The sequence below is a fragment of the Manacus vitellinus genome, unplaced genomic scaffold (genome assembly GCF_001715985.3).
Source record: "Manacus vitellinus isolate BGI_N305 unplaced genomic scaffold, ASM171598v3 scaffold_2_pilon, whole genome shotgun sequence".
Lineage (NCBI taxonomy): Eukaryota > Metazoa > Chordata > Aves > Passeriformes > Pipridae > Manacus > Manacus vitellinus.
Genome location: NW_021940208.1, coordinates 14,242,608 through 14,256,145, shown reverse-complemented (window position 1 = coordinate 14,256,145; position 13,538 = coordinate 14,242,608). Strand labels below are relative to the sequence as shown.

General features: G+C 39.9%; 1 long non-coding RNA gene across 1 annotated transcript; it reads right to left on the bottom strand.

Annotated features, from left to right (window-relative positions):
* Positions 1-758: 758 nt before the first annotated feature.
* LOC108639436 lies at positions 759-13,535 on the bottom strand. Its single transcript, XR_001920484.3, has 4 exons — positions 13,468-13,535; positions 12,620-12,715; positions 9,874-11,056; positions 759-5,140 (listed from the first exon to the last, which is right to left on the bottom strand). It is a non-coding gene; the product is annotated as an uncharacterized LOC108639436 (long non-coding RNA).
* Positions 13,536-13,538: the final 3 nt, after the last annotated feature.

Sequence of the window (13,538 nt, the reverse complement as noted above, 5' to 3'; positions counted from 1 at the left end):
AAACTGAACACAGCACTCGAGGTGTGGCCTCACCAGTGCCAAGTACAGGGGGACAATCACTGCCCTGGTTCTGCTGGCCACATTGTTGCTGATACAGGTCAGGGTGCCATTGGTGTTCTTGGCCATCTGGGCACACTGCTGGCCCATGTTCAGCTGCTGTCAACCACCACCCCAACATTCTTTTCCTCTGGGCAGCTTCTCCAATCTATAGCGTTGCATGGGGTTGATGTGACTCCTCAATGTCTTTAACTATTTATTTACTTATGACCTAAGTAAGGATAATGATTTCAGTGCCTGATTTTAAGCTCCTGGCTGTTTTAAATTCCTGGCCTCATCTTTTTGTAGTGAGATTACATTTCCATTAATCTGTGGTATTTTTTTCACATGAAAATTTAAAATAATCACTTTACATCACTTCATACCTCCTTAGCCCTTCTGAAAATTATGTCAACCCAGCCTAAATCACTACAGGTTTCCTATTTCATGGGATCCACAGAAATCACTGAAGGTTTCCTATTTCATAGGATATACAGCTATGATCTTTGCTTTAGAGTATTTGAGTAGTCACAGGGGTAATCCTGCCAGGTTATGGAGAACAGACATGAGCTGCCACGAAGGCTAATAAGCATGGTACTTTTTTATTCATGGTACCTTTTTATTCACACGATTCTTCTTAAGAAAACTGAGACGAAAAGCTGGTGCAAGCAACAAGACAGCATGCAATCAATATACACCATGAGATGAAGAACATATCAAAGTTCAGTACTAAATTCTGCCTGTAACTGGCCTTTCTAGCAATTCCTTTCAAGAGTGGTTCTTAGATAAGCTATTCCTGAGTAGAAGGTAAAATGATACATTTTTTGTATCTTTTGAACAGCATTTAAACACAGATATCAGAGTCTTTACTCCTTTTCCTATCACACAGAGCAGTCTGACTCCTCCCTTTCACTTTAGGTGGGTAGCATGGGCGTATAGCTCGCAGCTATTGTGTGTTTGGGGACTCAGGGCTGACTGTGGCTGCTTTGACCCTCAATACTTCAGCCATCTTTGTCAGGCTGAAAATGCAAATCCTACTTCTGTCCACTGGCCAAAAATATTAGGCAGTTACCTCAAACCTCCTGAGGCAAGATTCACACAAGTGGCTCCAGTTAAAACTGCTCAATTGTATAGAACTGCATGAGCTTAACCCTTCTTAATCCAACAGGGAATATAAACTGCTCAACTCAAAGTCAGTTACATCCAGATCATTACAAAACATTAATTCACACTAAGATGGAGAGGAACTATTCCTGACATTAAACTCCTTGAATATATCCACAAATGCAGGCACCTCTGTTAGTCCTAATGCTGATATTTAGAATATATGTAACTGCTAAAAATTAAAGTCCATTAGGCTGCATTTACAAAAATAGACTGTTACACCTCCACTGAGAACCAGACTAGGTATCTAGTGACACAAAAGAAGGAAAAAGGTAAAATTCCTATCTCATGAGAGATACTTGTCCCAGTCCACCAAACTAGTCATCAGTTTAGACTGACAGGCAAAGATTTCTCTCACATTGCAGAATGCTGTCTCATGCTCTTCGGAGGACATCTGTTCCCAGTCACTAGAGGCTAGCTGGTTCCCTTCAGTTCCAGCATTTCAACAGTACTGACTGCTGCCGCATGGCAATTACTGCTGAGTCAGCAGAAATTCATCCAACCTCTTTTTGCTGACAACATAAACTATGAGATTGCAACGTCATGTGAGCTGTTTTTACGTCTCATCTTCTGGGGTTTGTTTTTTTCCCTCTAATTGCTTATAATTATTGAAAGGTTCTTACACTTTCCTGCTTCTTTACCTTTTCAGGAAGGTGCAATCAACTCAATTCAATCATCTTTGATCTCATCTCCAGTTCTGCTCTCAGTATGGAGCCATCTCAGCTTCAAATTCCACTGCAGCCTTGCCTTTCATCTTAGTCATGCTTTGGTGTGGCTGTTTGATGACAGAAGCAAGAAATATTCATGTACGGAGTCCTCAAGCTCTGAATCATTGAGCATTTGGTGCAGATTTCTAGCATTTTGCCCTTAATAATATTAATACCTAGTGACCTTGCACTGGGTATTACGACATTTGGTCTTGTTCCTACCCTTCCATGAAAAGTTCATTCAGGTGTTCTTGTCTAACAATCTGATCCTCTTCGACTTTTTTAAGAAATTTGTCATCCTTAAACTATGAGATTTCTCAAAGAACTATATGTGTAAAACAGAGACTAAAAGAATATGGAATTCTAGAGCTAAACCCTGTATCTTTGTATCAGCTATGGCCCCTGTGCCACAAATTTTTTGTCAAAACTACCTTCAGCATCAAGGCCTCTGCATTGTAGGACACACATCTTCTGAAATGCATGGAGTTAATATATCATCCTTCCCCTCCAGATGGGAACATTCTCAGCTGTGCAAGTCTGGAGCTACAGCAGAGCCAGATGAACAGTTGACTTACTGTGTCCTGTCAATGATGTGTCACATCCATACAATCTCTTTTGCGCAAAAAGCTCAATAGAAATGTTCAAAACACGAGATCTTCCTTCAATTAAGCTTTTCAATATTAAGCAAAATTTCAGAGATTTTTTGAATTTTCTTTGTTTGTATTTGTGTGGTCATTATTCTCAGTGTTTGCTAAGTGGCAACATACCTTCAGAAGACAAATACTCTACCATGTTTTGGTTCTCTGGAATACTTTTTTTTATTCTTGTTTAGCCTCATTGCCAGTTTTAGTACAGCCAACATTCTTTAACAGACGATGAATCAAAGAGAACCACAATTTCATATTTTAAATATCTGAAAGTCTGTAGAAGTCCTTGGGAAAAACAAAAACTCTGCTTAAACTTAAATTGTGTACCCAAAAACTGGCAGCACCTTTGGGAATTAAAAATCTCCACAGTACAAATGAAACTAATGTGATCACAAAATAACAGGCTGTCTTAACCTATATCTGTAAATAAAATACAATCTGTGCCACAAACTTGGTTAAGAGGGTTAGGGGGACCAAGAGTCAGAGGAGACCAACGTGAGCAACAGGAAAAGACTTGCTTTTGTTGGGTTTTTGTTCTGTTCGTTTTGAGCAGGCCTTTTATAGAGCACTTTCTGACAGGAAACCTTGATCCAGAAGCCTTCCAAGCACAAACCTCATCCAGAATTCAGCAGAAATTTGTTGGATGCAGAACTCATGGGATTACATGTGGTACCCAGTGTACAGTGCCAAGCACTCGTATATGCACATAAACAGCAGCATCTACTTCTCCAGCAGTAATTCAGAGATTTCTAGGCAGAGTTGCAGCACCACATTATATAGGCACACTGAAAATCACTAAAAAATCTAAAACCAGAACACTCTTTCCCCTGAATTGAAGCTTTGGGCTGAGGTTCTAACCTTCGTTTCAGTTTGCACAATATGTAAAAGCTACAGATAAAGACAAACGGAATTCTTCTTCTTTCTTCTCTCATCATCATAACACTCTTGATCACAACATTATTAGATAATTTTCAGGCTGCTAATTCAATGCCCACTGGCAATTCTGCTCTTTTCAAGCAGATTTTTAATGTTATCCCCTCTGAAATTCAGGTCTGGTAATATAACAAATTTGATTATAAAACTTAGATTCTCTAGTTATTAAATTAGCTTCTTTTCAGAAAGCGTGCTGAATCAAAAGAAGAAAAAGCGGCAAATTATACCTGACAGATTTAATGCACTTATAACTATATGAATAAAAGATGTTGTGATTCATCATAGATAATAAGTCTTGCAAAAACTTTGGGTGAGCTGAGAAAATAATACTAACAGCCTTGCAAAACTACTTATAATTTAAATAATTTGGGTGGCAGGGAAAATGTGGCAGATTCTGAAGACTACAAAGTGGTCCAAATTGCATTAAATTTTCTCTTGCAGAATTTCTCCTTTTGTGTAAAAACACAGCAGTAATTTCTAGTTTCATAACTGCCAGTGTAGTATCAAGTATGGAGAAACCAGGCAAGATACCTTTTGTGAGTAAACATCTCACCATTCCTCTGATTTGCTAGAAAACAGTAAAAACTCTCACTTTGTATTCACAACCCTAACACCTAATGTTATTACCTCTATGACAATAGGGTTGTGTTTTGTACAGTATTAGTATTGTAACTCCGGGATGCACAGGAGAAGGCAGGACAGATGATTTTATGGTCTAAACCCATTTTTGTAGGACATGTAAGGTGGATTTAAGAAAGTGGATCAGTAGTGACATAAGACAGACACAGACATCCTTGGATTTAAAATCAAATGTGAATGCCAAAAGTTCAGTAATGCAGAAATTTTATTTTATTTTTTTAATTTGCAGTAATCAACCAGAAACCACCCAAAAAAGCAATAATGGTAAAAAATATGCTACAAATACCATTTACCTTCAGAGATTATTTCCAGCTCTGTCACTGCCTTGTTTTAAGATCTTAGACAAGTCATTTCAGGCTAATGCAGTCCATGGTACAAAAAACAAGGTAATCAACCTCTAGTGACCCTCCACAGATGCCGTACTACCTAGTTCCTGATGAGGTACCCTAACCTTTCAGAGCAGCAGAGTCTCCTGTGGCTCTCCCTGGAGGGATTCTGGTACCTCCCCAACTACCAGTGGCAGTTGAGTTTATGGTGATCAGCACGTAAACCTAGTTGCTGAATACACACAATATTACTTACAATAAAATAGAGGTTATAAAAACAGAGATTAAGGTGGAGAGTAGACTAAGAGGAGAAGAAGACAACAGGCAGAGATTCCATGGGTGTTAAGTCATTTAGACCCTACTTAATCTGTAACAACAACTGCTAGCCTACCATTTATTCAATATAATAATGCAATACTTATTCCTCAAGCTTGCCTTCCACTTTGTCAATCCAGGCCTGGTAATAGCAGTGGGCTGTTTTGGGTGCTGAGATGTTATCAGGTGTAACAGATCGCTGTCATGGGTAGATTTGGGGTAAGATCATGCCATGGATAGTCCCTGGTTTCCAGCACATTACCTACAGACTCTGCTGGTCCTCAGCTCTTCACTGGTGCCAGCTTCCTGGAGCTTCTCAAGGCTTCTGACTGACCTCAGATCCTCTGAGTCAAAATGGCAGTTTATCTTGCTGCTGTGGAGAACAATAGTCATCAGTCACCCTCTCCCTTCTCACAGAGCCCCACCCAGCTAATCTTAGGGGCAACTTAGCACGGTAAGGCAAGCACTCTTAAGTGCCTTCAACTACCACAGGCAAGTAGGCAGGTATCCTCCAGAACACTGGATCATTTAACTTTGTGAGCTCTCTCCAAGCTCTCTCTGCAGCAGACGATGGAGTAATGTCTGAACTGACAGAAGATATACATATTTTTCATCCAAGTCAAGACATAAAAAAGACGTAAATTCCAGTGCTTCCAAATACAGATGTTCATAGGCCTAGTAACAAGTTAGTACACAGGGAGGGAGGATAGCACAACTTTTCCCATGCAACAGCAATAAGACATTCTTCCCTCAGCTGCATCTTGAAGTAACACATCCCTGCTTTCATCTGTCATCAGGGTGGCAACCCATAATCAAACTGTGTCTGACTATCTCTTTTGTTGCCAACTCTGACAGCATATGTGCCCAGCAAGTTTGATATCCAGATCTGCAAGAGCTCCTTTTCAAGAATCTCTGCAGCAACCATAAGCAGAAAAGAAAAGCAGTTTACAGATATTTACAGCTGAATAAAAATTATCTCAGTTCCCCTTAAAGCCAGAAAGAGTGATATGGATATTTCTTTGGTTGAGACTCAACTGAGCCACTTTAAACACCCATCTCGGAATGAGACAAATCATGATGCAGAGATGCACACTTCCCCCCATTAGTGAGAGCGTAAGGTGATAAATTCAGGTGCAGAACCTGTATGTACGCATTTATTTTTAGTAGGATGAATCTTAGCCATGTCTTACATACTCCTGCCTATCAGTGAAAACCTCCTTCGCACATGGTTTAATCTCACCAGTCTCCTTTCCTCAGAAATTAAGTTACAGCTGTTTTGCTGTGGATCCTACTAATACTGTAGGGGTACATCTTTTGTGCTACATAAACGAGAGCTCAGAGACCAGAACCCCCATCATGCAGGTGTTCTAGCTGTGCTCTGGGCTGCTCCAACTTAATCTCTCTGTTACAGACCAGATACAGAGAATCTACACCTAAGCTGTGGGAACATGAGACCCATAAGCACTGTAAATGTCACGTGAACAGGAGACTTCCTAACCCTTGTGAACATGAGACAGTCTGTCTATCTCAGCCTTTTGCTCTTTGTATAGCTTATGCCTCCTTGGGCACATGCAATTCAAATATTGCAGAGTACCAACTCCCTCAAGTTCCTTCAAGATACTTCCCTTCTTTAGAAAAGGGTTCTGTAATGGACTAGAAATCCTCTCTGGGTGTACTCAGCCAACAGCTCCTGCCTGAATGGTGCCAAGTGGGGACCATTCCCCAAAGAGCAACTTTGTCCATAGTTCCTTCAGAGATTTTATTAATGCCACTATTACTAAGCCTTTGTGAGTGGATCCAACAGTCGCGTTTGATGTAGCTACAGACTGAGGAATTCCTCACTAGCAAATATACCAAGACTGCCCACAATATTTACACAGATAGCAAAGCTGTTTTTCAGCTCTGCAACTGCCAAGTGCAGAAACCTATGGAAAGAGATTCTGCTGACTACAACAAACTTTGTATTAGGACTTTTAAATCTTTTAGGAAAGGATGACAGAATCTTTTATAGTAAAGGTATGTGTCTACCACACACTCGTTCTATTAGCTTAGATTGGACCCTATACTAAGTTTAGTTACTAAACAACTAAACATACATATTTGAAAAATAATCATGCCTTCCCCTGCTTACACAAAAGTAGGTGCAACCAAAGCTCATAAATAGTATTGTGAGCAAAAGGAGAAAACACTACTTGAAATAATGGAATACATTACAGAAAACAGTAATTTAGAGTTTTATAATTCCTTTCTTTTTCACAGAAATGATTATATATAATTCACCATCTTCAGCAGTATTAAAGATGTTATAATTAAGGTAACTTGCATTAATAAATCACAGTAGTAATGCAACGTGTTATTAATAGTAGCTTTAGAGAGTGGTCTGGGAAAAGAAACAAGAAGGTATATGATACATTTTCTACTTCAACATTTCCAGAAAACATATATTTTAAAAATATTTTACAGGTTAAAATACTGATAATTCTATAATTGTTTCTTAAGTAATACTGTGAAGTAATGTCTTTGCCATCTTTATAGTATTTTTTGAACTTCATAACAATAATTATTTAAAATTATATCAGTCTCAGTCACATTGCATTTAAAAATATAAAGTCAGAGTCCCTAATAAATCCTTCCAGTTTTTCAAGTAACACAGATAAAATTAACTTTGCTAATCTTAACATGTTTTATTGTACTCTTATGTACAATTTCTATCCCTCTCTCTTTTTTAAGTACAGAATCTATACAGTGGAAACTCTTAAGCAACCTTAACTATAGCTGTTGCTGCCAGCTCTTCCTATAAAACTCAGGGTGAAATACTGGTATAATTAAAATTGATTGCAATGCTCACACTGATTTCAGATAATGAAAGAAAAGAGAAGAAACGCACCCTGAGATACAGTAAAGTCCCTGCAATAAAATTTTATATTTACATATGATTTCAGGAAAACCTATGATTAATATATTATAGGCAAAATACATATATAAATTTGTACACATAGGTATGTATATAAAAAGATGGGTAAAAAGTCAAAGTTATAGGATTTCTCTTAGATATAGGTCTACCTTTTTAATCAGCACTAGCAACACCACAGAAGAATGTTTGGAAGGGAAGAAAAATGAAGTATAACTTATTCAGCTGGAAAAAGGAGAAAAATCTAACAGTTAAAATACATAACGTAATTCCATTACTGAAAGTATTTTCAGGGAACTTCTATTATTGTTGCAAAATTGCCATGGGATGTTATCTTTAAAAGATAAAACAGAAGTTGAACAACAGTTCTTATCTAATGGCAAGAAAGTCCCCACTCTTCAAAGATTTATGTATACAGCTAACTTTATGCAGTCAAAGTAGTCTTGCTTCAGACCACAAAACTTTCCAAAGTGTTTAAAATTAGGCATAATATATGTAACTTGTCACAAAACTGAGACCTACAGCCTTACGTGGAAAGTCATAGCAAATATATTTTTCAAATTAAAAAAAATGCATAGTCTTTCACAAGACAATATCAGTTTTGACCTGCATTTTTTATTTTATTTCTTGACCTGCATTTATTCATAAAAGCAGTGTTTTAAAAGTCTGTGTAACATTTCTTTGATGAATCAAATATTTATCACAAAAAGGTCGCTGACAACTTAGAAACTGTATTTTAAAATCCTCCCAATTACATTACTGGTATTTTTCCATTCTCACATTTATTTTTTTTTAAAGTAAGAATTTTGCTTTTAACTTTTTTTCTCTGATTTTTAAACTTGACTGAAAAAAAGTAATTCTGAAGTTTTAGGGAACTTTTTACAAATGCCAGCAAGGTGTTTTTTCAGCTAGCTATATACAAAGAGTGTGGGAAGACAGTATGTTGGAAAGGTCAATATAAATGAATGCTATGAGAGGTATTTGGGGACACATATCTTAGATAAATTTTAATTCTTTTCCTTTTAAATGGACTCTATCATGATAAGCTTTCAAGTAACTCCAGCAAGTTGAAAATATTTGAAGATAAGCTATATTTATAGTGTACTCCTAAATGCAAAGATGGCTGTGAACTCTTATTTATGACTGAACAGTGTTATCTACCCACAAAATGTTCACATTTATTTTCAGTTTTACTAGTGGATGAATGTTGACTGTCTGATAATTAGTTCCATTTCCATCATCTCGAAAGCATACAAAACAACAGGACTTTCTGTAAACTAACAGCACATTGTCATCTTAAAACTTATTCATCAGAAAAAGGTATTTCAGCTTCCTTGAAACTGATCTCTCCTCTATTTGTTGTTTGTTTGGGTTTTTTTTCTTGTGGAGAGGGATAGGTAAAAATTATGCAAATACTCAAGGTAAGGTTGAAAAGGGCTCTGAGTAACCTGACCTAGCTGAATATGTTCCTGCTCATTGGAGGGAGGGTGGGGATTAGATGACCTTTAAAGGTTCTAAATATTCTACCAATAATAGTCTTTCTAGAATACAAAAGAGCTTCGGAAGTCCCTGAAGCCAACTCTCAGCCTTCATCATGAAGACCTTGGTACAGGACTTTAGAGACTCTGGATAGAGATCAAGGTATCAGCTGGCCAACTTTAATGACTGTTCAGTTCTAACCAATTACCCTGTACTTTTCTAAGTGTGCCTATTTTGTGTTATCAGTTTTAGGAAAACTTGTCTTCCTTATGCTTATATCCTTACCTGTTTCAGAGTGTTTGCCTTGTAATCACAGTCAGACAGATTGCTCTCATGTCCGTTAAAGTAAAATATAAGTGATATTCTTAAGAGGACCAATGTAATTTTGAAGGGGTTAAAGAAGGCCTGGCTTTGTGAGACATTTTGTTTCAGTCTTCTATCTGAGTTTGGGCAAAATATAATCTACAGGCCAGTTCTTGACCTGCAAAACCAAGCAGTGATATTTCCCGTCTTTCAATTAGCTTGCCTGTTCAGCTCCTCCAGGAAAGTATCAAAATACTGTTAGCACACTGCCTAGCCTACTCAAATCTTACATTTTGTTGGAGCTTACTGTCATATGTACTTATGGTAAATAAGTCAGACCACCCCCACGCTCTTTCTCAGGAAATAGGGACATGTATACAAAAGATGGCTTGCCAGCCCCTCCTTCAATTTACCAATGGCTGATCATCGCCTTCCTCGGTCCAGCTTATGCAGCACTTGAAATCCTGAAAGATGGACGGGCATGATGGGTGGCCCTCAGACTAGGTGACTGAATCCAGCTCTCAACTCTTACTCTGTAAGAAAGGGTTTAGATAGAATGTAACAGGAGTTAATTTAAGCTGTTACAAGAGTAAATGAATGCTGGCACTAAGCCTAATGCTCTTGAGAGGATTGGAGATCTAGCAGAGAGTGAATCCCTGCTGGAACTTGGTCTAACACTATTAAAAGACACTGAGATGTGGAAGTGGACCTTCAGGCATGAGGAGATGTATGTCTACTTCGCACTTTTAATTTTTTGCTTTTGACTTTGTAACAAAACTTAAATTAAATTTCAGCCAAACATGATTTCCTAAGAATCACAGGACACACAAGGGTTTGTTTCATGGTAGTATGTTTTCGTCTTTTGATGTAGCTTCACATTATATTCCTTATGCCTAACAAGAAAAGACTGCATTTAAATATTGTTACATAACTATTCAGTGGAACATTGACTCTTAAGGAAAAATTACATTTTAAACATTTCAGAAAATATTTTCTTAGTCTTTTCATTTGCTTTTTCAATATTTCAGCAATGCAAACACCTCTAGTACAAAATCTGAAGTCAACATGTAGAAAGCACTTTTTAAAAAAAGCAGGTATGTCTTGCTAAATGTAATGATTTCTGCTTACAAGAGCCAATGAAGAGCAAACTGAGCAGGATGGGAAAGGGAGCTAACATTTTAGTGCTGCAGGGCATAGTAGCTGATTAAATTTGTCTGATGAAACTCATATTTACCAGACTGTCAGTGTCATTTCTATAGACCACAGCAAGCTTTGCTTTCTGTCATCAACTACCCTGCAGTGATAATGCAAGGGGTGAAACAGGACTTTCTCTTCCTAGCCAAGAGTTTTCTAGCTATTTAGGCATATGTTCTAGCACTCACAACTGTACCAGCCTGGTTACAGCAACACAACTGTGAGCAACATCAGTGCAGCCATAGCTCTGTACTCCTGGACACTGCACCCACAGGGGGACTTCACTGCAGGGAGAGAAGGGGTGGCTGAGGACACTTAACTTCCACATCAGCATTGCGTGCTTGCAGTCATATGAGGATAACTCTCCATTCACACTGCAGTTGTTCCAGTCAGGAATGTCATCTGAGGAAAGACAAATTACCTACTTATTTATTCTTACTTAAAGAAAAACTGAAAATGCCTGGCAGAGTAATGAACTAAACCTGTTTACCTGTGTTGTGACAGTGTGTTCGACATCAAGTGATCTGGCATTCAGAAATCAAATCACTCTGACATCCTTTACAATGTTTCTAGGATTTTGCCAGCATTCATAAAGTGCTTGGTTATTGGCTGACACAGAAAATAAAGTACTTTTAATATGTTTGTACAAATATTCTGTGTCAAACTATAAGATTGGGATGGAAAATATTTTGTCTGTCTAGAGGGAATTAGAAACAGGCAATAGGAATTTGCTGCAAGTTTTGCATCTCTGCAGAAGCAAGATTTTGCTGTATGTGTTTGTGTATAATGACAGAGGGATTTTGCGCCTATGTTTTGCAGTATCTGGGGTTTAAAAAAACTTTTCCCATATGAGTTAACTAGGTTTCAGGGAAAAGGCAAAAGATTTTGCAATGTACATTAGTATGTGAAGATGGAAACCATTTGCCCTACATGTTGCACTTTTGGGTGATTTTGCAATGAGCAGTCATTTGTGTTCCCCAAAGAAGGTGCTTTTGAAGGATTTGTATCCTACTAAGGACTCAGGTCCTGTGATTCCTGAAGATGTCTCAAACACTTCACAGAATGACACTCAGCAGACAACACATGCTAATGGAAGACTGGATAAATTCTCAGATGCCATTAGTTAAATGACTGAAATTACCACCTATGAAACTGAATTCATGACTCCAAAATTACTTTAGTGGCACTGATGGATTATCACCTTTCATCAGTGGATAACGGGCAAAAAAGGATTTCCATGTTTCAGAGCCTGTACCACAGCATTTGTAATGCTGACAACACAGTACTGCCTGTCATATCAGAAAGAGGCAAAAGATACAGTTTGCTAAAACAGATTGAGTACTTTCCGAAGGCCTTCTTCCAAATAGCGAAGTAATAGGAAATTGCGTGCAGCCATTCTCTCACCAGTCTTTTTCCACATTCACATGGAGTCACTAGATGAACTGGTCTGAAAACATAGATACTTGTACTGCCAACAAACAAATGTTGTTTAGCTTCCTCTCTGCTTTATTTCATATGACCTTAGCGTTAATTCCAGGATGGCCCAATTTCTGAACAAGATCAACTAACTAATGTTTGAGTGTGACCAACTGACTCAATCTAAACAAGACCTAGAGAGCTTTGTTCAAACTATAGCAGTGGGAGAAAAAAGCACTCTGAAGCATGCACAGTGAATAGCTCTCTTTTGACACAAGTGATTGCTGCCAATCAAATTGTTCTGTAATGCTTTTCAGTGAACACCTCTGCCATGACAGTTTCTGTAAACAGCATCTTCTGTTATCTGTATTTCATGAGAAACTCTACTCTGCCCTTGAAAAGGATATTCTAAACTTGTTCATGCTTTTGGTTTTTCTCGTCTGGATCATACAGCACACCCAACACACCCATAGGTGACATTTCCAACACCTAGAAAACCCAAAGTGCAGAGCACACAGCACAAGGTCAGCTCTGCCAGTGGAAGCTCACCTAAGGTGCCTCTCTCAGTACACCGGGCTTCCCGCAGGGTTTCGAACCCCAGGCACGAACCGTTGCTCTTCATGTACTTAGCAGCGGCTTAAAGCTCTGGGACAAGAGTCACATCAGGGAATAAGGTGAGCTCAGCCAGAGACACAGGGTGTGGTTCACCCTGGGGCCGGAGGGCCCCTGCAAGCGCCGTCGCTTTTCACTCCCCACCGCACAGGGAGGCCTGCGGCGCTCCCTCCCCTGGCACAGACAAACGCCTGGCCCTGCCCTGACCGTCTTCCCCCCTCCACCAGCAACCCGCCAGGCCCTCTCCCCTTCCCAGGGGAAGGCCAGGGGCAGCCACAGCCCGCAGGGAAGGGCCCTGGGCCGGCAGCCCCCCTCCGTTCGAGGTGTTTCCAGGGAAAGGCCGGGAACGGGGCCCTGCGGCCTCCCCTCGGCCCCGGGGGACTCGGGGCTGAGGGGAGGGCGCGACTCCAGGGCAGGACGGCGGCCTTATGGCGCCGGTCACTGCTGCGCACCTCCGCCTGCGTTACAGGATCACGGAATCCTTTAGGCTGGAAAAGACCTCTGGGATCATCGAGTCCATCCTGCAACCGGACACTACCTTGTCAGCTAGACCTCGGCATTGAGTGCCGCGTCCAGTCTTTCCTCAACCACCTCCAGGGATGGTGACCACCACCTTCCTGGGCAGCCCAATCCAATGTCTAATCACCCCTTCCGCGAAGAAATCCCTGCTCTTGTCCAACCTAAAGGTCCCCTGGCTTAGCTTAAGATATGTACTCTCGTCCTGTCGCCAGCTGCCTGGGGGAAGAGGCTGACCCCCAGCTGGCTATAACCTCCTTCCAGGTTACCTCTCTGCCAGCTCCGTCCCCTCCGGCGGTGCGGCGGCGTCGCCCCGCCAGCGGAGCGGGGACAGGCCACC